This window comes from Theropithecus gelada, chromosome 7b (genome assembly GCF_003255815.1).
Source record: "Theropithecus gelada isolate Dixy chromosome 7b, Tgel_1.0, whole genome shotgun sequence".
In the NCBI taxonomy this organism is placed as follows: domain Eukaryota; kingdom Metazoa; phylum Chordata; class Mammalia; order Primates; family Cercopithecidae; genus Theropithecus; species Theropithecus gelada.
The window spans coordinates 23903160-23925996 of NC_037675.1; the positions used below are offsets into that span (position 1 = coordinate 23903160).

Genomic DNA, 22837 nt, shown 5'->3' on the forward strand with positions numbered 1-22837 from the left:
ATCTGCCAAAAATACATATTCTAAAATGTTAATTATTATATCCAGGTGATAAGCATGAGGGTGACTTTTTTTTTTCCTTTCTGTTTTTTTAGAGACAGGGTCTCATTCTGTCCCCAGGCTGGAGTGCAGTGGCATGATCATAGTTCAGTGTTACCTCAAACTCCTGGACTCAAGTGATCCTCTCACCTCAACCTCCGGAGTAGCTAGGACTACTGGCACTCGCCACCATGATGCCTGGCTAAGTTTTTGCTTTTTCTTTTTCTGTAAAGATAGGGTCTTGGTGTGTTACCCAGTCTGGTCTCAAACTCCTGATCTCAAGAGATCCTCCTGCCTTGGGCCTCTGAAAGTGCTGGGATCACAGGCATGAACTACCATGCCCAGCCTTATTTTTTTTCCTTTTTACTTGTCTAGACTTTCTTCTTTTCTTTTTTTTTTTTTTTTTTTTTTTTTGAGATGGAGTCTCCCTCTATCACCCAGGCTGGAGTACAGTAGCACGGTCTTGGCTCACTGCAACCTCCACCTCCTGGGTTCAAGCAGTTCTCCTGCCTCAGCCTCGCTGAGTAGCTGGGACTACACGCCCCCATGCCCGGCTAATTTTTTTTTTTTTTTTTTTGTATTTTTAGTAGAGATGAGGTTTCACCATGTTGGCCATGCTGATCTCAAACTCTTGACCTCACGTGATCTGCCTGCCTCAGCCTCCCAAAGTGTTGGGGTTACAGACGTGAACCACCACGCTCGGCCACTTGTCTAGACTTTCTAAAATTTTCTGTGAATAATATAAATTATTTTGCATCAAAAAGAAAAACAAGTTATTTTAATATATTTTTCCATACTAATGCACTCCTCATTCCTCCCAATTGAAACAAGGCCACAAAGATTCTATTTGTCATTCTTGTCACAACTGAATATTTATTTGAGTGAAAATCTGTTTGACATCACCCTTAAATCAAAGTGGTCAGGTGCAAAGACGTCCTTCAACGCACAGTGATAAGAACACGATTTCACAGCAAAAGGTAGATAAAGAGAACATCATTTGCTAGCTACCTGGGGCAGCAGTGACATCGATTTCTAAAGTCAAGGAGAGGAGAATCTAAATCATCACGGCTTGACAACAAAGCACAAGCTGAGTTTGTGAGAGGCATTTTCATTGTCTGGGATGCTCATTTCAAATTCCTCTGGGAAGGCAAAGTTACTGCTGCTAAATTTTGTAACATCTGAAAATCTGTGACTTTTACAACCATAAAGAACAGTCCTGCAAACCTTGATAAGAAAGCTTGCATCGACTTCATCATTACAACAGATTTAAAGGTGAGAAAACAAAGGCAAACGATAGGTACTAACCCTCTAGTGGAAGTTCCAATCCAAAGCATGTTCATTATCATTACCAAAACATGTAGCAAGAGGGCCACAGAGAATTTTCCTGTCATTTAGAACATTTTGCCTTCACACAAAAGGCTGCTGTGTGTTTCAGAATTCAAAAACAGACTTTACAGGTAACCACAATACACTTCCATCAAATTTCACTTATATTTTTTAGCCCTGACCTGCCTAAACTTAATCAGATATTTCTGGGAACCGGAAGCAATTTAGAAACTCAAAATAGTGTTTACTCCAAACTGAAAAATTCTGCAAAGGGAATTGTCGAAATAATAAGAAGAATGGTAACATTTATTGAACTTTTCCAATGTGCCAGACACTATATTAAGTATTTCACACACACTTTTCACAGTTCCTCACAAAACCTTATGAAATAGTCAGTACTATTATCTATATGCAGAAGATCATATTTTCTAAATATGGCCACAACAGTATCTCTCATCCCAAATACTTTCCCACAATGTGATCTTGCCACTCCTCCCATCAACAAGCTGGACCCTTGGTCTCCGCCCTTTGAATCCCAGTAGGCTTTTACTACTTGAGTATAGCAGAATGAGGTCATTAACTTTCAAGGATAGCTCAGAAAAGTCCATGCAACTTCTACCAGACCCTCTTGTGATGTTTGTTCAGGGAGAAACCAGACACACGCCACTTAAGAAGCTCTACTACCAGGATATGGTAGCTCACACCTGTAATCCCAGCACTTTGGGAAGCCAAGGCAGGAGGATCGCTTGAGGCCAGGAGTTCAAGACTGCAGTGAGCTATGATCATGCCACTGAACTCTAGCCTGGGCAACAGAGTGAGACTGTGCCTCTAAAATAAATAAATTAATTTTTCAAAAAGAAGTTCTACTACCATTAGGCCACATGCTGGAGAGGCCACATGTAGGTGTTTCCAACCAATGGTGTCAGCCGAGCCACTAGCCAACAGCCAGCCTCCACTGCAAACCATGGGACGTCCGTCTTGGATTCCCAGGCCAGTCAAGCCTTCAGATGCCTGTATCCCAGTCGATATCTGAATGCAACTCCATGGGCAAGTTGCAAGAATTTCCCACCTAAGTCCTCTCTGAAGTCCTGACCCATGTTTTATGCTTGTTTGAGTCCGTTCTTACATTGCTATAAAGAAAACCTGAAGCTGGGTAATTTACAAAGAAAAGAGGTGGCTGGGCACTGTGGCTTACACCTGCAATCCCAGCACTTTGGGAGGCCGAGGTGGGTGGATCATTGGAGGTCAGGAGTTCAAGACCAACCTGGCCAACATGGTGAAATCCCGCCCCCACTAAAAATACAAAAATAAGCCAGGCATGGTGGTGGGTGCCTGTAGTCCCAGCTACTTGGGAAACTGAAGCAAGATAATCGCTTGAACCCAGGAGGTGGAGGTTGCAGTGAGCCAAGTTCATGCGACGGTATGCCAGCCTGGGCAACAGAGCGAGACTCTGTCAAAGAAAAAAAAAAGAAAAGAAAAGAGGTTTGATTGGCTCACAGTTTTACAAGCTGTACAAGAAGCATAGTGCTGGCATCTGCTTCTGCTGAGGCTTCGAGGAGCTTACAATTATGATGGAAGGTAATGGGGAGCCAGCATGACACATGTCTCATGTGAATGGGAGCAAGAGAGAGAGAGGGAGGAGGTGCCACACTCTTTTAAACAGTCATATCTTGCATGAACTCAGAGTGAGAACTCACTCATTGCTGTGAAGAGGGCACCAAGACATTCATGAGGGATCTGCCCCCCTGACTCAAACATTTCCCGCCAAGCTCCAGTCCCTCCAACACTGGGGATTACATTTTAACATGAGATTTGGAAAGGACCAAACATCCAAACCATATCATTCTGCCTTTGCCACCCCCCACAAAATTCTCATGTTCTTCTCACATTGCAAAAGTAATCATCCCTTCCCAATAGTCCTGCAAAGTCTTTTTTTTTTTTTTTTTTTTTTTGCCTTTTTAAAGCCTTTATTTATTTATTTTTATACCAGTTGTAGGTTCACAGCATAGAGAGGAAAATATTTCCCATCTACTCCCTGCCCAAACGTGCCCATACCCTCTCTATTATCAACATCCCCCACCAGAGTGATGCATTTTTTGCAACTGATAAACCTAAATTGACACATCGTAATCACTTCACATTTACAGTTTACATCAGGGTGTTCACTCTTGGTGTATACTTTATGGGTTTGGACAAATGTATAATGATGTTTATCCATCAACATAGTATCACCCAGAGTGTTTTCACTGCCTTACATATTCTCTGTGCTGTCTCTATTCATCCCTCCATCATCCCTCAGTCCCTGGCAACTACTGCTATTTTCAATGTCTCTATAGTGTTGCCTTTTTCAGAATGTCGTATAATACAACATGTGGCCTTTTCAAATTGGATTCATACAATATGTAGCCTTTTCAAATTGGTTTATTTCACTCGGTAATATGCACTTAAGGTTCCTCCATGTCATTTCCTGGCTTGATAGTTCATTTATTTTTAGTGCTCAATAATATTCCATTGTCCGGTATGATAGTTTATCCATGCACCTAATGAAGAACATGTTGGTTGCATACAATTTTGGCAATCCTGAAGAAAGCTGCTGTAAACATCTGTGTGCAGGCTTTTGTGTGGACATGATTTTCGTTTTCAGCTCCTTTGGGTAAATAGTCCAGGTATTGCTGCATTGTATGGTCATAGTATATTTAGTTTTTTTTGTTTTTTTTTAAAATTTATTTATTTTTTATTATTATTATACTTTAAGTTCTAGGGTACATGTGCATAACGTGCAGGTTTGTTACATATGTATACTTGTGCCATGTTGCTGTGCTGCACCCATCAACTCGTCAGCACCCATCAACTCGTCATTTACATCAGGTATAACTCCCAATGCAATCCCTCCCCCCTCCCCCCTCCCCATGATAGGCCCCGGAAACCATCATTCTTAGCAAACTATCACAAGAACAGAAAACCAAACACCGCATGTTCTCACTCATAGGTGGGAACTGAACAATGAGATCACCTGGACTCGGGAAGGGGTCCTGCAAAGTCTTAACTCGTTCTAGAGTCAACTCAATCAAAAGTCCAAAATCTCATTTGAGATTTTCCACCTATGAACCTGTAAAATTAAAAACAAGTTATTTACTTCCAAGATACAATCATGATACAGGCATTGGGCAAACATTACCATTAAAAGGGAGAAACTGGACAAAAGAAAGGGGCTACAGGCCCCCACACAAGTCTGAAACCCAGCAAGGCAGTAATTAAACCTTAACTCTCCAAAATAATCTTTTTTGACTCCATGTCCTGCATCTGAGGCACACTGGTGCAAACGATGGGCTTCCAAGGCCTTGAGCAGCCTTACTGCTGTGGCTTTGCAGTCCCTGTGATTGCTCACAAGTTGAAGGCTGGTGCCTGTGGCTTTTCCAGGCTGAGCGTGCAAGCTGCTGGGGGCTCTACCATTCTGGAGTCTGGAAGACAGTGGCCCCCTTCCCACAGCTCCACTAGGCAGTGCCCCAGTGGGGACTATGATGGGGTGGGGATGCTGCAACTTCACATTTCCCCTTGGCACTGCCCTTGTAGAGTCTCTCTGTCAGGGATCTGGCCCTGTGGCTGGCTTCTGCCTGGGCACCCAGGCTTTCTGATGCATCCTCTGGAACCTAGGAGGGAAACTGCCAAGCCTCCTTTACTCTTGCATTCTGTGCACCTGCAGACTTAGCATTAGGTGGAAGCTTCCAGAGCTTACAGTTTATGCCCTCCAGAGTGGTGGCTCAGGTTGTACTTGAGGCCCTTTGAGCCACAGCTGTAGCTGGAACATCTGGGATATAGGGATTAGTGTCCCGAGGCTGAGCAGGGCAATGAAGCCCTGGGCCTGGCCCCTGAAGCTATTCTTCATTCCTAGGCTTCTGGGCCTGTGATGGAAGGAACTGTCTCCAAGGTGTCCGAAATGCCTTCAAGGACCTTTTTCCATTGTGTTGGATATTTGCACTTGGCTGCCTTTCACTCACACTAATCTCTCTAGCAAGTGGTTGCTCCACAGCCTGCTTTTTCTACCACCAGGATAGGCTGCACATTTTCCAAATTTTTACACTCTTCTTCCCTTCTAAATGTAAGTTCCAACTTTAAGTCATTTCTTTGCTCCTGTATCTGATCATAGATTTTCAGAAACATGCCACCTCTTGAAGGTTTTGCTGCTCAGACATTTCTCCCACCAAATACCCTGGGTCAGCAGTCCCTACCTTTTTGGCAACAGGGACCAGTTGCGTGGAAGACAGTTTTTCCACATATTAGGGAGGGGGGATGGTTTCAGGACGAAACTGTTGCACCTCAGATCATCAAGCATTAGACTCTAATAAGGAGGATGCAACCTAGATCCCTCACATGTGCAGTTCACAGTAGGGGTCATGCTCCTATGAGAATCTGATGCCACCCAGGAGGCGGAGCTCAGGTGGTAATGCTTGCTTGCTCACCACTCACCTCCTGCTGTGCAGCCCAGTTTCTAACAGGCCACGGAGCAGTACTGGGGTCTCACTGTGTTGCCTGGTCTGGTCTCAAACTCCTGGGATCAAGCAGTCCTTTGACCTTGGCCTCCCAAAGTGCTAGGATTACAAACGTGAACCATTAGGCCCGGTCAGTCATCACTCTTAAATTCAAACTTCCACAGATCCCTAGGGCATGCACACAGTGGAGCCAAGTTCTTTGCTGGGGCATAACACAGGCGACCTTCACTCCAGTTCCTAATAACTTCATCATTTCCATCTGAGACTTCCTCAGCCTGGTCTACACTGTTCATATTTCTGTCAGCATTTTGGTCATAGCCATTGAGCCAGTCTTAAGAAGTTCCAAACTTTCCCTCACCTTTCTGTCTTCTTTTGAGCCCTTCAAACTCACCCAAACTCTGCCTGTTGCCCAGTTCCAAAGCCACTTCCACGTATTCAGGTATCTTTGTAGCAATGCTTTACTCCTCAGTACCAATTTTCTGTGTTAGTCCGTTCTTGTGTTTCTATAGGGAAATATCAGAGACTGGATAATTTATAAAGAAAAGAGGTTTAATTGGCTCACAGTTGTGCAGTCTGTACAGGAAGCATGCTGCCAGCATCCGCTCCTGGTGAGGGCCTCAGGAAGCTTACAGTCATGGTGGCAGGTGACAGGGGGCCAGCATGATACACGTCCCACAAGAACAGGAGCAAGAAACAGAAAGGGAGGAGGTGCCACACTCTTTTAAACAACCAGATCTCATGTAAACTCAGAGTGAGAACTCATTTATTACTGCAAGGACGGCACCAAGCCATCCATTAGGGATCTGCCCCCATGTCCCAAACACCTCCTGCCAGGCACCACCTCCAATACTGGGGACTACATTTCAACGTGAGATTTGGAACAGAAAAAACATCCAAACCATATCAACACAATAAGTTTATGGTGATTTGCTACACAACAACTGTAACAAGAACACCCCATTTTGCAAATAAAGAAACTGAGGCTTAATGAGTGACTTTCCCAAAGCTTAACCATCATTTTATTCTGCTCCAAATGTGCTAACAAATTTTATGCCATGCAGAAGAAATCCTTCTCAAGGTTCATGTCCATTTCAGCATATCCATCAGCAGAACACACTGTCAAAGGAAATGGACTTCACTGAAGTGGAAGCAATCTATTTTACTTGCATTTTGGATGAGGCCATTTTCTATGTTTCCACCTATTGATCCATTAACTAAAATATGTAAAACTGCTTAAATATTACTTGCAGTATTACAAGGATAGGTGCCTACAAACTACTGTAGGCAAGCATCCTAATAAGAGAAAGTCCCAGGAGATGACTTAACAGTTATCTCTCTTTCTCTAAAATCGCTTCTAGCTGGCTGGGTTGAAGTTTCAAAGATCAATTCTTTCGGAATGTTCTCAAAGCATGAGCTATATGACTAATACCTTGTGAAATTTTAGAGATAAGTTTAAAACAAATTTTATAGAACTTGGTTTGAAGAATAAAATGTATGTGAAACATAAGTGAGAAATGAGTGAAACTTAAAGTTTTTGTGAAGTTTTAAAATGCTTTGAAGTTTTAAAATGCTTTTGTGAAGTTTTAAAAGGCATTGAACTCAGTGCTGCCCTTGTTATAGCAGAAAGCAAAACCGAACCGAACTCAGTGGACACCACCCACAGAGGGAGTATTTAAACCAGCCCTTGCCAAGGAGAATCACCGATTCCAGTGGTTGTAACTTGAATTTCTGCAAGCCTCACTACTGCCAGCTGAAGTGCTCTGACACCCCAGACTAATGTGAAAGGCAGTCTAGGCCACAAGGACTGCAACAGCTAAGGGAATCTTAGTGGTGAACTGGGCCCAGAGATACTGGACTGGGGGGACATGTGACCTACTGAGACACCAGCCAGGGCAGCCAAGGGAGTGCTGGCATTGCCCCTCCTCTAAACCCAGGCTGCATAGCTTGCAGCTCTGAAAGAGCTTGAGGAGAGGAGAGGGAAGGGTGGGGAGGACTTTGTCTTGCATCTTGGATACCAGATAACCCACAGCAGGGTAGGACAGCAGTAAGAGTTGTGAGGCCCCCTTTCGAGGCCCTAGATCCCAGACATTTCTAGATACACCCTGGGCCAGGAAAGAATCCACCACCTTAAAGGGAAGGGCCCAGTCCTGGTAGGATTCATGACCTACTCACTGAGGAGCCCTTGGGCCCTGAATAAACAGCAGCAATACCCGGGTACTATGTCAAGGGCCTTGAATGAGACACTGAGACTTGCTGGCTTGAGGTGAAACTCAGCACATTATAGCTGCGGTGGCTATGGGTGGGGCAAAACTCCTTTTGCTTGAGAAAACTGAAGGGAAAAGTAAAAATGACTTTGTCTTGCACCTTAGGTACCAGCTCAGCCAGAGGTAGGTGGAGAACCAAGTGGGTTCTCGGGGTCCCCAATTCCCGGATTGGCTCTTGGATGGCATTTCTGGACCTGCCCTGGGCCAGAAGGAAGCCCATTCCCCCTGAAAGGTGAGTCTTAGGCCAGGCTGACTAAAGATACTTCAGGTCTTAAGGGAATATTGGCAGTAGTCTGGCAGTACTCCCCATGGGCCTGAGGTGGGAGTGGCCACAGGGTAAGGCTCCTCTGCCACTGGGAATGAGTGGGAAGCACTGCATCTTGTGGTTTGAGTGCCAGTTCAACCACAGTACAATAGAACACAAAGTAGACTTCTAAAGTTTTTGACTCTAGCCACTGTCTCCTAGGCAGCATCTCTGAACCTACCCTGGGGCTAGAGGAAATCACTGTCCTGAAGGGAAAGACATAGGCCTGGCTGGCTTTGCCACCTGTGGACTGTAGAGCCCCACAGTTTTTAGCGAAATAGGTGGTAGCCAGGGAGTAGTTATAGTAGGCCTTGGGTGAGACCCAGCTGTGCTGGCTTCAGGTCTGACTCAGCACAGTTCTAATGGTGGTGGCCACAGGAGTAACTGTGTCATTCCACCCCCAGCTCCCAGTGGCTCAGAACAGAGAGAGTCTCTGTTTGTTTGGGAGAAACTAAGGGAAGACAACAAGAGTCTCTGTTGGTAATCTAGATAATTCTTCTGGATCTTGTCTAAGATGATCAAAGTGGTACCTCTATAAGTCTGCAACAACCACAGCATTACTGGGCTTGGTGTCCCCCCTAAAACAGATACAGCCTAGATCACAACACACAAGTTCTTTTGAATATCTGGAAAACCTTCCCAAGAAGGACAGGCACAAATAAGGCCAGACAGTGCCAACTACAATAAATACCTAACTTTTCAATTCCCATACATAGACAAACATCTACAAGTATCAAGATGATCCAGGAAAACATGACCTTACAAAATGAACTAAATAATGCATCAGGGATAATCCTGGAGAAACACAGATATGTGACTGTATCAGTTCACTTCTACAGTCCTATAAAGAACTACCAGAGACCGGATAAGTTATAAAGGACAGAGGCTTCATTGACCCACTTTTGCATGGCTGGGGAGGCCTCAGGAAACTTAAAATCATGGCAGAAGGTGAAAGAGAAGTAAAACACATCTTACATGGCAGTGGGGGCTGGAGTAATGACAAACACATTTAAACCATCAGATCTCATGAGAACTCACTATCACGAGAACAGCATGGGGGAAATCACAACCCATGATCCAATCACCTTCCACCAGGTACCTCTCTCGAATATTGCCAGACTACTGCCAATATTCCCTTAAGACCTGAAGTATCTTTAGGGGGATTACAATTTAAGATGAGATTTGGGTGGGGACACAGAGTCAAACCATATCATTAAGTCCCGGCCCCTCCCAAATTTTATATTCTTCTCACATTTTAAAACCAACCATGCCTTCCCAACAATCCCTTAAAGTCTTAATTCATTTCAGCATTAACTCAAATGTCTAAGTCCAAAGTCTCATCTGAGACAAGGCAAGTTCCTTCCACCTATAAGCCTGTAAAATCAAAAACAAGTTAGTTACTTCCAAGATCCACTGAGGGTAAAGGTATTGTGTAAGTGTTCCCATTCTAAATGGAAAAAATTGGCCAAAACAAGAGACCCACAGGACCCATGCAAGTCTGAATCTCAGCAGGACAGCCACTAAATCTTAAAGATCCAAAATAATCTCCTTTGACTCCATATCTCACATCCAGGACACGGTGATGCAAGAAGTGGGCTCCCAAGGCCTTGGACAGATCAGCCTCTGTGGCTCTGCAGGGTACAGCCCCTGCAGATGCTTTTATCGGTTGGCATTGAGTGTCTGTGGCTTTTCCAGGTGCACAGTGCAAGCTGTGGGTGGATCTACCATTCTGGCGTTTGGAGGATAGAGAAGAGCTCACAGCTTCACTAGGCAGTGCCCCAGTAGGGACTCTGCATGGGGGCTCCAACCCCACATTTCCCATCTGCATTGCCCTAATAAAAGTTCTTCATGAGGGCTCTACCCCTGCAATAGACTTCTGCCTAGACAACCAGGCATTTCCATACATCCTCCAAAATCTAGGTGGAGGCTTCCAAAGCTCAACTCTAGTCTTCTGCACACCCACCAGCCTAAAGGCACATGAAAGTCACCAAGGCTTGGGGCTTGCACCGTCTGAAGTAACAGTCTGAGCTGTACCTTGGCCCCTTTTAGCCATGGCTGGAGCTGGAGCAGCTGGGACACAAAGCACCATGTCCCAAGGCTGCATAGAGCAGTGGAGCCCTGGGCCTGGCCCATGAAACCATTTTTCTCTCCTAGGCATCCAGGCCTATGATGGGAGGGGCTGCTATGAGGATGTCTGAAATGCCGTTGTTAGAAACAAATGCTCAGTGCTGCAAAGAAGATTCAGCACTCTGGCAAAAAAAAAAAAAAAAAAAACTTTCTCAGCAAGGCAATTTACTTCTGCAAAAAGGTGCCACTCATGCCAGATGTGGTTGCAAGAGAACACCAAGCAGGGTGGGGCAGGGGTCATTTTATCCCTAATGCAGCGGCTCCTGTAGCTGTGTCATTTCCCCATTGGCTGGAGTCAGACAGCACAGTCTAAGCTGACCCAGTTGGCTACTGTTTAAAATTGAATAGGGCTAGTTATGCAGGAAGGGAGAGGATGTCTGTTAGGGTGCAGTAAAGGTAAGAAGGATAGTTTCAGTGGGAAGGTCAGTTACAGAGCTGGTAATCAAGGAATAGATGTGAGTTATAGATTAGGACTGGTGGGGAAAGTTGTTTACCATAACTAGCAGCAAGGAGGCACAAAGAATGAGAAAGTTAGGCTTGAAAAATCAAGATCAAAGAACCAGGAAGCTGAACAACCTGACTCTTTGAAGAGGAACTCACTGTACCTAATACCCTGGAGACATTTTCCCTCATTGTCTTGGCTATTAACATTCTGCTTCTCTTTACTTATGCAAATTTCTGCAGCCAGCATGAATTTCTCCCCAGAAAATCAGCTCTTCTTTTCTACCATGTGGTCAGGCTGCAAATTTTCCAAACTTTTATGCTCTGCTTCCCTTTTAAACATAAGTTCCAGTTTCAGACCATCTCTTTGTGAATGCCTATGATTGTATGCTTTCAGAAAAAACCAGATCACATCTTGAATGCTTTGCTGTTTAGAAACTTCTTCTGACAGATACCCTAAATCATCTCTCTCAAGTTCAAAGTTCCACAGATCTCTAAGGCAGGGGAAAAATGCTTCTAGTTTCTTTGATAAAGCATAGCAAGAGTGACTTTCTCTCCAGTTCCCAGTAAGTTCCTCATCTCCACCTGAGACCACCTCAGCCTGGACTTCATTGTTCACAACAGTATCAGCATTTAAGTCACAACCATTCAACAAGTGTCCAGGAAATTTCAAACATTCCCATATCTTCCTGTGTTCTTCAGAGCCCTCCAAACTGTTCCAACCTCTGCTCGTTACCCAGTTCCAAAGTCACTTGACATTTTCAGGTCTCTTTATAGCAGTGCCCCAGACTCCTAGTACCAATTTTCTGTATTATTAATAGCTTATTTTCACACTGCTATAAAGAACTACCTGAAACTAAGTAATTTATAAGAAAAAAAAAAACAAGATTTAATTGACTCACTGTTCCATCAGAGTGAACAGGCAACCTACAGAATGGGAGAAAATTTTTGCAATCTACTCATCTGACAAAGGGCTAATATCCAGAACCTATAAAGAACTCAATCAAATTTACAAGAAAAAAGCAAACAACCCCATCAAAAAGTGGGCAAAGTATATGAACAGACACTTCTCAAAAGAAGACATTCATACAGCCAACAGACACATGAAAAAATGCTCATCATCACTCACCATCAGAGAAATGCAAATCAAAACCACAATGAGATATCATCTCACACCAGTTAGAATGGCAATCATTAAAAAATCAGGAAACAACAGGTGCTGGAGAGGATGTGGAGAAATAGGAACACTTTTACACTGTTGGTGGGACTGTAAACTAGTTCATCCATTGTGGAAAACAGTGTGGCGATTCCTCAAGGATCTAGAACTAGAAATACCATTTGACCCAGCCATCCCATTACTGGGGATATACCCAAAGGATTATAAGTCATGCTGCTATAAAGACACATGCACACATATGTTTATTGTGGCACTATTCACAATAGCAAAGGCTTGGAATCAACCCAAATGTCCATCAGTGACAGACTGAATTAAGAAAATGTGGCACATATACATCATGGAATACTATGCAGCCATAAAAAAGGATGAGTTTGTGTCCTTTGTAGGGACATGGATGCAGCTGGAAACCATCATTCTCAGCAAACTATCGCAAGAACAGAAAACCAAATACCGCATGTTCTCACTCATAGGTGGGAATTGAACAATGAGATCACTTGGACACAGGAAGGGGAGCATCACACACCGGGTCCTATTGTGGTGAGGAGGTAGGGGGGAAGGATAGCATTAGGAGATATACCTAATGTAAATGACGAGTTAATGGGTGCAGCACACCAACATGGCACATGTATACATATGTAACAAACCCGCACATTGTGCACATGTACCCTAGAACTTAAAGTATAATAAAAAAAAAAAAAAAAAATCAAGCAGAAATTCTGGAGTTGAAAAATGCAATTGGCATACTGAAGAATGCTTCTGAGTCTTTTAATAGCAGAATTATCAAGCAGAAGACAGAATGACTGAACTTGAAGACAAGCTATTATAATGTTGGAAAATACACAGTCAGAGGAGACAAAAGGAAAAGAAGAACACTGTGCTTGTCTCATGGTTTTTGTAACCCGCAAACCAGGAGATTCCCTCTGGTGCCTACCCCACCAGGGCCCTGGGTTTCAAGCACAAAACTGGGCAGCCACTTGGGCAGACACCAAACTAGCTGCAGGAGATCTTTTTTTCCATACCCCAGTGGTGCCTGGAACGCCAGCGACACAGAACCATTCACTCCTCTGGAAAGGGGTGCTGAAGCCAGGGAGTCAAGTGGTCTAGCTCGGTGGGTCCCACCACCATGGAGCCCAGCAAACTAAGATCCACTGGCTTGAAATTCTCACTGCCAGCACAGAAGCAGTCTGAGATGACCTGGGACACTCGAGCTTGGTCGGGGGAGGGGCGTCCACCATTGCTGAGGCTTGAGTAGGTGGTTTTACATTCACAATGTAAAGAAAGCCACTGGGAAGTTCGAATTGGGCGGAGCCCACTGCAGCTCAGCAAGGCCGCTGTGGCCAGACTGGTAGATGTCCCTTCTCTGGGTAGGGCATCTCTGAAAAAGAAGGTAGCAGCCCCAGTCAGGGACTTATAGATAAAACCCCCATCTCCCTGGGTCAGAGCACCTGGGAAAAGGGGCAGCTGTGGGCACAGCTTCAGCAGACTTAAACGTCCCTGCCTGACAGCTCTGAAGAAAGCAGTGGACCTCCAAGCATAGTATTCAAGCTCTGCTAAGGGTTAGACTGCCTCCTCAAGTGGGTCCCTGACCCCCGTGCATCCTGACTGGGAGATACCTCCCAGTAGGGGCCAAGAGACACCTCATACTGGAGAGTTCTGGCTGGCATCTAGCAGTTGCCCCTCTGGGACGAAGCTTCCAGAGGAAAGACCAGGCAGCCATCTTTGCTGTTCTGCAGCCTCCGCTGGTGATACCCAGGCAAACAGGGTTGGGAGTGGACCTCCAGCAAACTCCAGCAGACCTGCAGGGCCTGACTGTCAGAAGGAAAACTAACAAACAGAAAAGAATAGCACGTCCACTCAAAGACCCCATCCGAAGGTCACCAACATCAAAGACCAAAGGTAGATAAATCCACAAAGATGGGGAGAAACCAGTGCAAGAAGGCTGAAAATTCCAAAAACCAGAATGCCTCTTCTCCAAAGGATCACAACTCCTCACCAGCAAGGGAACAAAACTGGACAGAGAGTGAGTTTGATAAATTGAGAGAGGGAGGCTTCAAAAGGTGGGTAATAACAAACTCCTCCGAGTTAAAGGAGCATGTTCTAACCCAATGCAAGGAAACTAAGAACCTTGAAAAAAGGTTAGACGAATTACTAACTAGAATAACCAGTGTAGAGAAGAACATAGATGACCTGATGGAGCTGAAAAACACAGCACGAGAACTTTGTGAAGCATACACAAGTTTCAATAGCTGAATCAATCAAGCAGAAGAAATGATATCAGTGACTGAAGATCAACTTAATGAAATAAAGCTTGAAGACAAGATTAGAGAAAAAGGAATAAAAAGTAATGAACAAAACCTCCAAGAAATACAGGACTATGTGAAAACCAAATGTATGTTTGATTGGTGTCCTGAAAGTGATGAAGAGAATGGAACCAAGTTGGAAAACACTCTTCAGGATATTATCCAGGAGAACTTCCCCAACCTAGCAAGACAGGCCAACATTCAAATTCAGGAAATACAGAGAACACCACAAAGATACTCCTTGAGAAGAGCAACTCCAAGACACGTAATTCTCAGATTTGCCAAGGTTGAAATGAAGGAAAAAATGTTAAGGGCAGCCAGAGAGAAAGATCGGGTTACCCACAAAGGGAAGCCCATCAGACTAACAGCAGATCTCTCTGCAGAAACCCTACAAGTCAGAAGAGAGTGGGGGCCAATATTCAACATACTTAAAGAAAAGAATTTCAACCAAGAATTTCATATCCAGCCAAACTAAGCTTCAAAAATGAAGGAGAAACAAAATCCTTTACAGACAAGCAAATGCTGAGAGATTTTGTCACCACCAGGCCTGCCTTACAAGAGCTCCTGAAGGAAGCACTCAACATGGAAAGGAACAACTGGTACCAGCCACTGCAAAAATATACTAGATTGTAAAGAATATTGGCACGATGAAGAAACTGCATCAACTAATGGGCAAAACAATCAGCTAGCCTCATAATGACAGGATCAAATTCACACACAACAATATTAACCTTAAATGTAAATGGGCTAAATGCCCCAGTTAAAAGACACAGACTGGCAAATTGGATAAAGAGCCAAGACCCATCAGTGTGCTATATTCAGGAGATCCATCTCATGTGCAAAGAGACACATAGGCTGAAAATAAAGGGATGGAGGATTATTTACCAAGCAAATGGAAAGCAAAAAAAAAGCAGGAGTTGCAATCCTAATCTCTGATAAAACAGAATTTAAACCAACAAAGATCAAAAGAGACAAAGAAGGGCATTACATAATGGTAAAGGGATCAATGCAGCAAGAAGAGCTAACTATCCTAAATATATATGCACCCAATACGGGAGCACCCAGATTCATAAAGCAAGTCCTTAGAGACCTAAAAAGAGACTTAGACGCCCACACAGTAATAGTAGGAGACTTTAACACCCCACTGTCAATATTAGACAGGTTAACAAGACAGAAAATTAACAAGGATATTCAGGACTTGAACTCAACTCTGGACCAAGTGGATCTATTAGACATCTATAGAATTCTCCACCCCAAATCAACAGAATATACATTCTGCTCAGCACCTCATTGCACTTATTCTAAAACTGACCACATAATTGGAAGTAAAACACTCCCCAGCAAATGTAAAAGAACAAAAATCCCAACAAACTGTCTCTCAGACCACAGGGCAATCAAATCAGAACTCAGGATTAAGAAACTCACTCCACTCAAAACTGCACAACTACATGGAAACTGAACAACCTGCTTCTGAATGATTACGGGTAAATAACGAAATGAAGGCAGAAATAAAGATGATCTCTGAAACCAATGAGAACAAAGACACAACATACCAGAATCTCTGGGACACATATAAAGCAGTGTGTAGAGGGAAATTTACAGCACTAAATGCCCACAAGAGAAAGCAGAAAAGATCTAAAATTGACACCCTAACATCAAAGTTAAAAGAACTAGAGAAGCAACAGCAAACAAATTCAAAATCTAGCAGAAGATAAGAAATAACTAAGATCACAGCAAAACTGAAGGAGCTAGAGACATGAAAAACCCTTCAAAACATCAATGAATCCAGGAGCTGGTGTTTTTGAAGAGATCAGCAAATAGACCACAGCCAGACCATGTATTCCGACCATCCCAACAGCTTTATAGTTCTCTGGTACAATCTTGCCTGGTATTCACGCCCTTGAGTAATCCCTTTCACACTGAATGGGGCTGATTCATACAACCAACAGGATATTGAGGATATGATGGTGTGTGCATTTCAAAGTTAGGTCATAAAAGTCATTGCACCTTCCAACTTGCTGTCTCTCAGATCACTCACTCTGAAGGAAGCCAGCTGCCATGTCCTGAGATATGTAAGCAGCCCTATGGAGAGGATTACTGTAAGTGAGCAAAATTCCTCACCTGTTATTGAAAGTAGATAAATCAAATTGCTTAAAGTAGATAAATCAAGAAACAGTAGTATAAAGATATTACTTCGGAATAGTAGATATAACCACCTGTAATCCCAGTACTCTGAGAAGTCGCGGTGAGCAGATTGCTTGAGGTCAGGTGTTTGAGACCAGCCTGGGCAACATGACAAAACCCTGTCTCTACCAAAAAAAAAAAAAAATTAGATGGGTGTAGGTGCATGCACCTGTAATCCCAGCTATTTGGGAGGCTGAGGTGGGAGGATCACTTGAGCCCACGAGGTCGAGGCTGCAACGAGCTGAGATCACACCATTGCACTCCAGCCTGCATGACAGAGCAAGACCCTGTCTCAAAAAAAAAGAAAAAAAGAATAGTACGTATAATTAACAATGAATTTAAAATACAATGGTGAAAATAATAATAATTTAACAATAATTTTGTAATTGATATAATCAATAAAAATTCTATTTGATGTTAATAGTAATGGCAGATCTACAGGTGAGACTATCAGAGATATCATGGGACAAAATAGAAGGTAAAGGAAGGAAACTAACTATACTAAGCACCTATTTTGTGAGTAAAATGAGGTTCTGAGAGAAAGGGTGACCCAGCCAGCAGATTGCAGAGCCAGTATACACATCCATATTTTTCTGACTCTGAGGTCAAAGTCTTTTCCACTGTATCAAGTAATTGACCAAGACACACCAGCTCTCAGAGCAGCAGAATGTTTTCCACATTTTTACTGATGAATAATTAATAACATAAATTATGTTTATATTGCAAAGTTTATTTATGGAAATTTGATACCCCTTTTTACATTTTATATAAATTTATTGAGTTGTAACACTGCCTGATGCCAGGTAAAGCAAATACAAATCTGGGTTCAGAAACTCACATGTACAACAAATTTAACTTTCTGGATATTTTTTAAACTCAGCTTAATGTCCCTAGGTGCTCCATTAGCCTGACGACAGAAATTAAATCTCAGGCAATTCTGGGTTCTCCCACAAGTACACTTTCCTTCAGAGTTGTGCTGAAGTTCTAAGGAGGATGGAAAGAGGCTAGGAAAATGGCCAGTCCTTTGCCCATCTATCCTCTGGCATTCTCCCATCCTGCCCCAGGTTGTCAGTCCACACAGGTGGCTGGTGCATCACTCCTCATTCTTCTCAGTGAGGTCCTTGAAGCTTGGGCAGCTCTCCCTGCTGCTTCTTTACCTGTCTCAGGCACTCTAGACTTCATTACTCTATGTCTGCACCTCTGAGCTGCAGAAGACTCCTTGAAAATCCCACCTGCCTAGAAACCTTGTGTGTCCTCTTCTCCTCTGTGGCATTACCATTGCCTGAAGTCCCTTTCCAGAAAGCAAATCACAAGTTTATTTTCTGTTCTCAGAACCACAACTCTATGTGTGGTTCTATCATTTCCCCTTTCGGACTCAGCCAGGAATTGGGAAAGGCAGAGTACTACGCCCCTTTCTGGGGCCCCACTAGCTCTGAACTGTCCTTTCTTCTCTTTCAAGTCTCCTCTTTCTCCCTAGTGTGCAGAATCTGAGGAAGTAAAAAGACATGTTCTGACCCATCAGGTTTTTTCCACACCATGAGTCTTAAACTTCAAAAAGGCTTTACTCTTCCTTCTGCAGCATTTCTTTCCCAGTCTACCTACCCAAACTGGGAGGAATAAGAAATACTCATAAAAAATCATGGTTTTCCACACAGTGGCTTATCAAAAAAAAAATCATGGTTAACGTTTCAACCTGTATGATGCTACCATATAGGTACTTGTGCCACATGCTGGAAATACAAAGAAAAATGTGATTAAATTCTTGCTGTCAAGATGTGTCCAGGGTCACATTGTTAGTAGATGGATACGAAGAAAAAAAAACAGCAGTGATGATACAGTATTCAGTGCAATATTAGAACTATTTATAGACAAGAGAAATATGATTGGGTGGACGGAAGGGGGAAGTACTTAGAAAAGTTTTCCAGTGAAAAACTCAACCTGCTTTTGGCCAAGGTCAGGAAGGCATTTCAAGTGGGAAGAACAGCATATGCAAAGGCATGGAAGCCCAAGAGAATGTGGTAACTTTCAAGAGAAACTTTCGAGTGGTGTGGTTGGAGACTAGGTTGTGTAAGGAAGAGGATGGGAAAACAGAGAGGAGCAGTAGGTGAGCCAGGATCAAAAGGATGCCATACTAGAAAGCTACATTGCAGCCCGAAGATTATTTACAGGCATCATATAATTTTAGGCTGGAAAATAGTATAATCTGTTTTGTATTTTTAAAGATCACTCTAGCAGAATGTGAAGAACTAAAGTGAGAAGAATATTAAAATCCAGATAAGAAATAAAAGAGCCCAAGTTAAGGCAATGACAGTGGGGATGGGAAAAAAGGAGGAAGTTCATTCACAAGATATTTTTGAGGCAAAATTATAGAACTTGGGGTAAGAGAGTGAAAGAGAAAAAGGAATTTAGGATAACTCCCAAAATCCTGGGTTGAGTGACCAAGGAAATGATGATGCCATTCACATAGAAAAGAACACATGAGGAAGGGCAGGTTTGGGCAGAAGTGGTCAGGGCTGGGGTGGGCAGGAGATTGATACATTCACATTTTTTTCATTCATCAATCATTTCATTTTAATGGTTCACTTGGTTCAGATTTTGAATTTTTATTATTTATTATTTTTAAAATAATTTCAACTTTTATTTTAGATTCAGGAGATAACACATGCAGATTTGTTACGTGGGTGAATTGTATGGTGCTAAGGTTTGGGGTGTGACTGAACCCAGCACCCAGGTAGTGAGCATAGTACCTGATAGGTAGTTTTTCCACCCTCTCCCCCACTTCCTGCCTCCCATATCTTGTAGTCCCCAGTGTCTATTTTTTCCATCTTTGTGTCCATGTGTGTCCAGTGTTTAGCTCCTACTTATAAGTGAGATCATGCGATATTTGGCTTTCTTTTTTTTTTTTTTTTGAGACAGAATCTCGCTCTGTTGCCCAGGCTGGAGTGCAGTGGCGCCATCTCTGCTCACTGCAAGCTCCACCTCCCGGGTTCACTCCATTCTCCTGCCTCAGCCTCCCCAGCTCCTACAGGCGCCCACCGCCACACCCGGCTAATTTTTTGTATTTTTAGTAGAGACGGGGTTTCACCGTGTTAACCAGGATGGTCTTGATCTCCTGACCTCGTGATCCACCCGCCTTGGCCTCCCAAAGTGCTGGGATTACAGGCGCAAGCCACCACACCCGTCCTGGTTTTCTGTTTCTGCTTTAATTCACTTAGGATAATGCCCTCCAGCTGCATCCATGTTGCTGAAGAAAAACATGACTTCATTCTTTTTAATGGCTGCATAGCATTCTTTGGTGTATAGGCACCATATTTTCTTTATCCAATCCACTGTCAGCGGGCACCTAGGTTGACTCCATGTCCTTGCTATTGTGAGTAGTGCTGCAATGAACATGCAAGTGCATGTCTTTTTGGTAAAAGAATTTATTTTCTCTTGGATATATACCCAGTAATGGGATTGCTGGATTGAATGTCAGTTCTGTTATAAGTTCTTTGAGAAATCTTCAAAAAACTTTCCACAGTGACTGAACTAATTTACATTCTTACCAACACTGTATAAGTGTTCTATTTTCTCTGCAGCCTCACCAGCATCTGTTGTTTTTTGGCTTTTTAATATAGCCTTTCTGACTGGTATGAGATAGTATCTCTTTGTGGTTTTGATCTGAATTTCTCTGATAATTAGTGATGTTGAGCATTTTTTCCATGTTTGTTGGCTGCTTGTAAGTCTTCTTTTGAGAAGTGTCTGTTCATGTCTGTTGCCTAGTTTTTAATTGGGTTATTTGTTTTTTGCTTGTTGAATTGAGCTTCTTAAAGATTCTGGATATTAGATCTTTGTCGGCTGCATAGTTTGTGAATATTTTGTCCCATTCTGTAGGCTGTCTGTTTAGTCCGTTGATAGTTTCTTTTGCTGTGCAGAAGCTGTTTAGTTTAATTAGGTCCCACTTGTCAATTTTTGTTTTTGTTGCAATTGCTTTTGAGGACTTAGTAATAAATTCATTCCTAAGGCTGATGTCCAGAACGATGTTTCCTAGGTTTTCTTCTAGAATTGTTATAGTTTAAGCTTTTATATTTAAATATTTAATCCATCTTGAGTTAATTTTTGTACATGGTAAAAGGTAGGAGTCTGGTTTCATTCTTCTGCATATAGCTAGCCAGCTATCCCAGCACCCTTTATTGAATAGGGAGTCTTTTCCCCATTGCTTATTTTTGTCAACTTTGTTGAAGATCAAATGGATGCAGGGGTGTGGCTTTATTTATGGTTTTCTATTCTGCTCCATTGGTCTATGTGTCTGTTTTTGTACTGTACCATGTTTTGCTTACTGTAGCCTTACAGTATATTTTGAAGTCAGGTAATGTGGTGCTGACAGCTTTGTTCCTTTTGCTTAGGATTGTTTTGGCTATTTGGGCCCTTTTTTGCTTCCATATGAATTTTAGAATAGCTTTTTCTAGTTCTGTGAGAAAGGACATTGATCAGAATAGCATTGAACCTATAGATTGCTTTGAGTACTGTGGTCATTTTAATGATATTTATCCTTCTAGTCCATGAGTGTGGAATGTTTTGCCATTTGTTTGTGTCATCTATGATTTTTTAGAGCAGTGTTTTGTAGTTCTCCTTGAGACCTTTCGCTTCCTTGGTTAGATGTATTCCTGGGTATTTTATATTTTGTGTGGCTATTGTAAATGGGATTGTGTTCTGATTTGGTTCTCAGCTTGAACATTATTGGTATATAGAAATACAAACGATTTTTGTACATTGATTTTGTGTCCTGAAACATTACTGAAGTCATTTATCAGTTCCATTAGCCTTTTGGCAGAGTCTGTAGGGTTTTCTAGGTAGAGAATAATATCATCTGAGGAAAGATAGTTTGACTTCTTTTTCTGTTTGGATGTCTGTTTCTTTCTCTTGCCTAATTGTTCTGTCTAGGATTTCCCAGATTTTTTTTTTTTTTTTTTTTTTTCCTCCTCCGAGATGGAGTCATGCTCTGTCGCCCAGGCTGGAGTGCAGTGGCATGATCTCAGCTCACTGTAACCTCTGTCTCCCAGGTTCAAGAAATTCTTCTGCCTCAGCCTCCCAAGTAGCTGGGATTACAGATGCCCGCCACCACACCCAGCTAATTTTTGTATTTTTAGTAGAGACGGGGTTTCACCATGTTAGCCAGGCTGGTTTCAAACTCCTGACCTTGAGATCCACCTGCCTCAGCTTCCCAAAGTGCTGGGATTACAGACGTGACCCACCACACCCACTCCCAGATTTTTTAAATATATAAAAAGATACATATTAAGGAATCATGCTTTCTACCCTGACTCTATTCCCCCCAAACTACCATCTGCAACAAGTATTACTTTTATTGGTTTCTGGTACATTCTTCAATTACTTTCAACATATTGCCTTCTTTTTTTCATTTCAAGTTTTAATGAAAGCTTGTATATAAGATTACCTCATATCTGCATCTTCTGTATTGTTTCTTCCTTGTATTTGCCCTTTTCCTTTCCTACTTGGTGAGATTTTCCTTTCCATTCAAGGACCGTTTTGAGGTCTTTGTCCAGTTTTAGCCTAGTGATAACCACTTTGCTGGGGTGAATACTTACATGGATGGTTGTGCCATTAGCCTTTTCCTGCTGCACCCATTCAATGTAGATGACATATTTCTTACCGTAAACCTGGACTACTTTGCCAATTTGCTGACCTTTATAGTGTCCTCGTACAACCTGAACTTCATCATCCTTTCAGATGGGCATGGATCAAACATTGTACTTCTGTCTCAGCTCTGTGGAAAGAGAGGAAGACATTATCTTCCTGCAAACGTGGGAAGGTTCATTGAAATGCCTTTTGTGGTTCTTACTTTGGTCAGAAGTCACAAAGGGATTGAATTTCATTTTGGCTGTTCCCACTTCAGTAATGGTCGCAAAAGGGAAGAGCACTTTCAACATATTGGCTTTAATGCATACAGGTGGATACCTTTAGTAAATAGTTGGATAGACGTTTCTGGGGCTCAAGAGATGTGTTCATTATACACACTGAATCACCAACACAGGAGTAAGTAATAGTTGAAGATGTAAGCACAGATGAGATCACCAAGAGAGAATGGGAAACTTAAGGACAAAACTGTAGGACACCAGGGATGAATCACGAATACAAGGTAAAAGGGTGAAGACAATAAATTTAAAAGTCTCTTTCCAAGAAGTAAA

General features: G+C 42.7%; 1 pseudogene; it reads right to left on the reverse strand.

Moving 5' to 3' along the window:
- Positions 1-22087: 22087 nt before the first annotated feature.
- Positions 22088-22525, reverse strand: LOC112628368 (annotated as a pseudogene).
- Between the last annotated feature and the right edge of the window lie 312 nt (positions 22526-22837).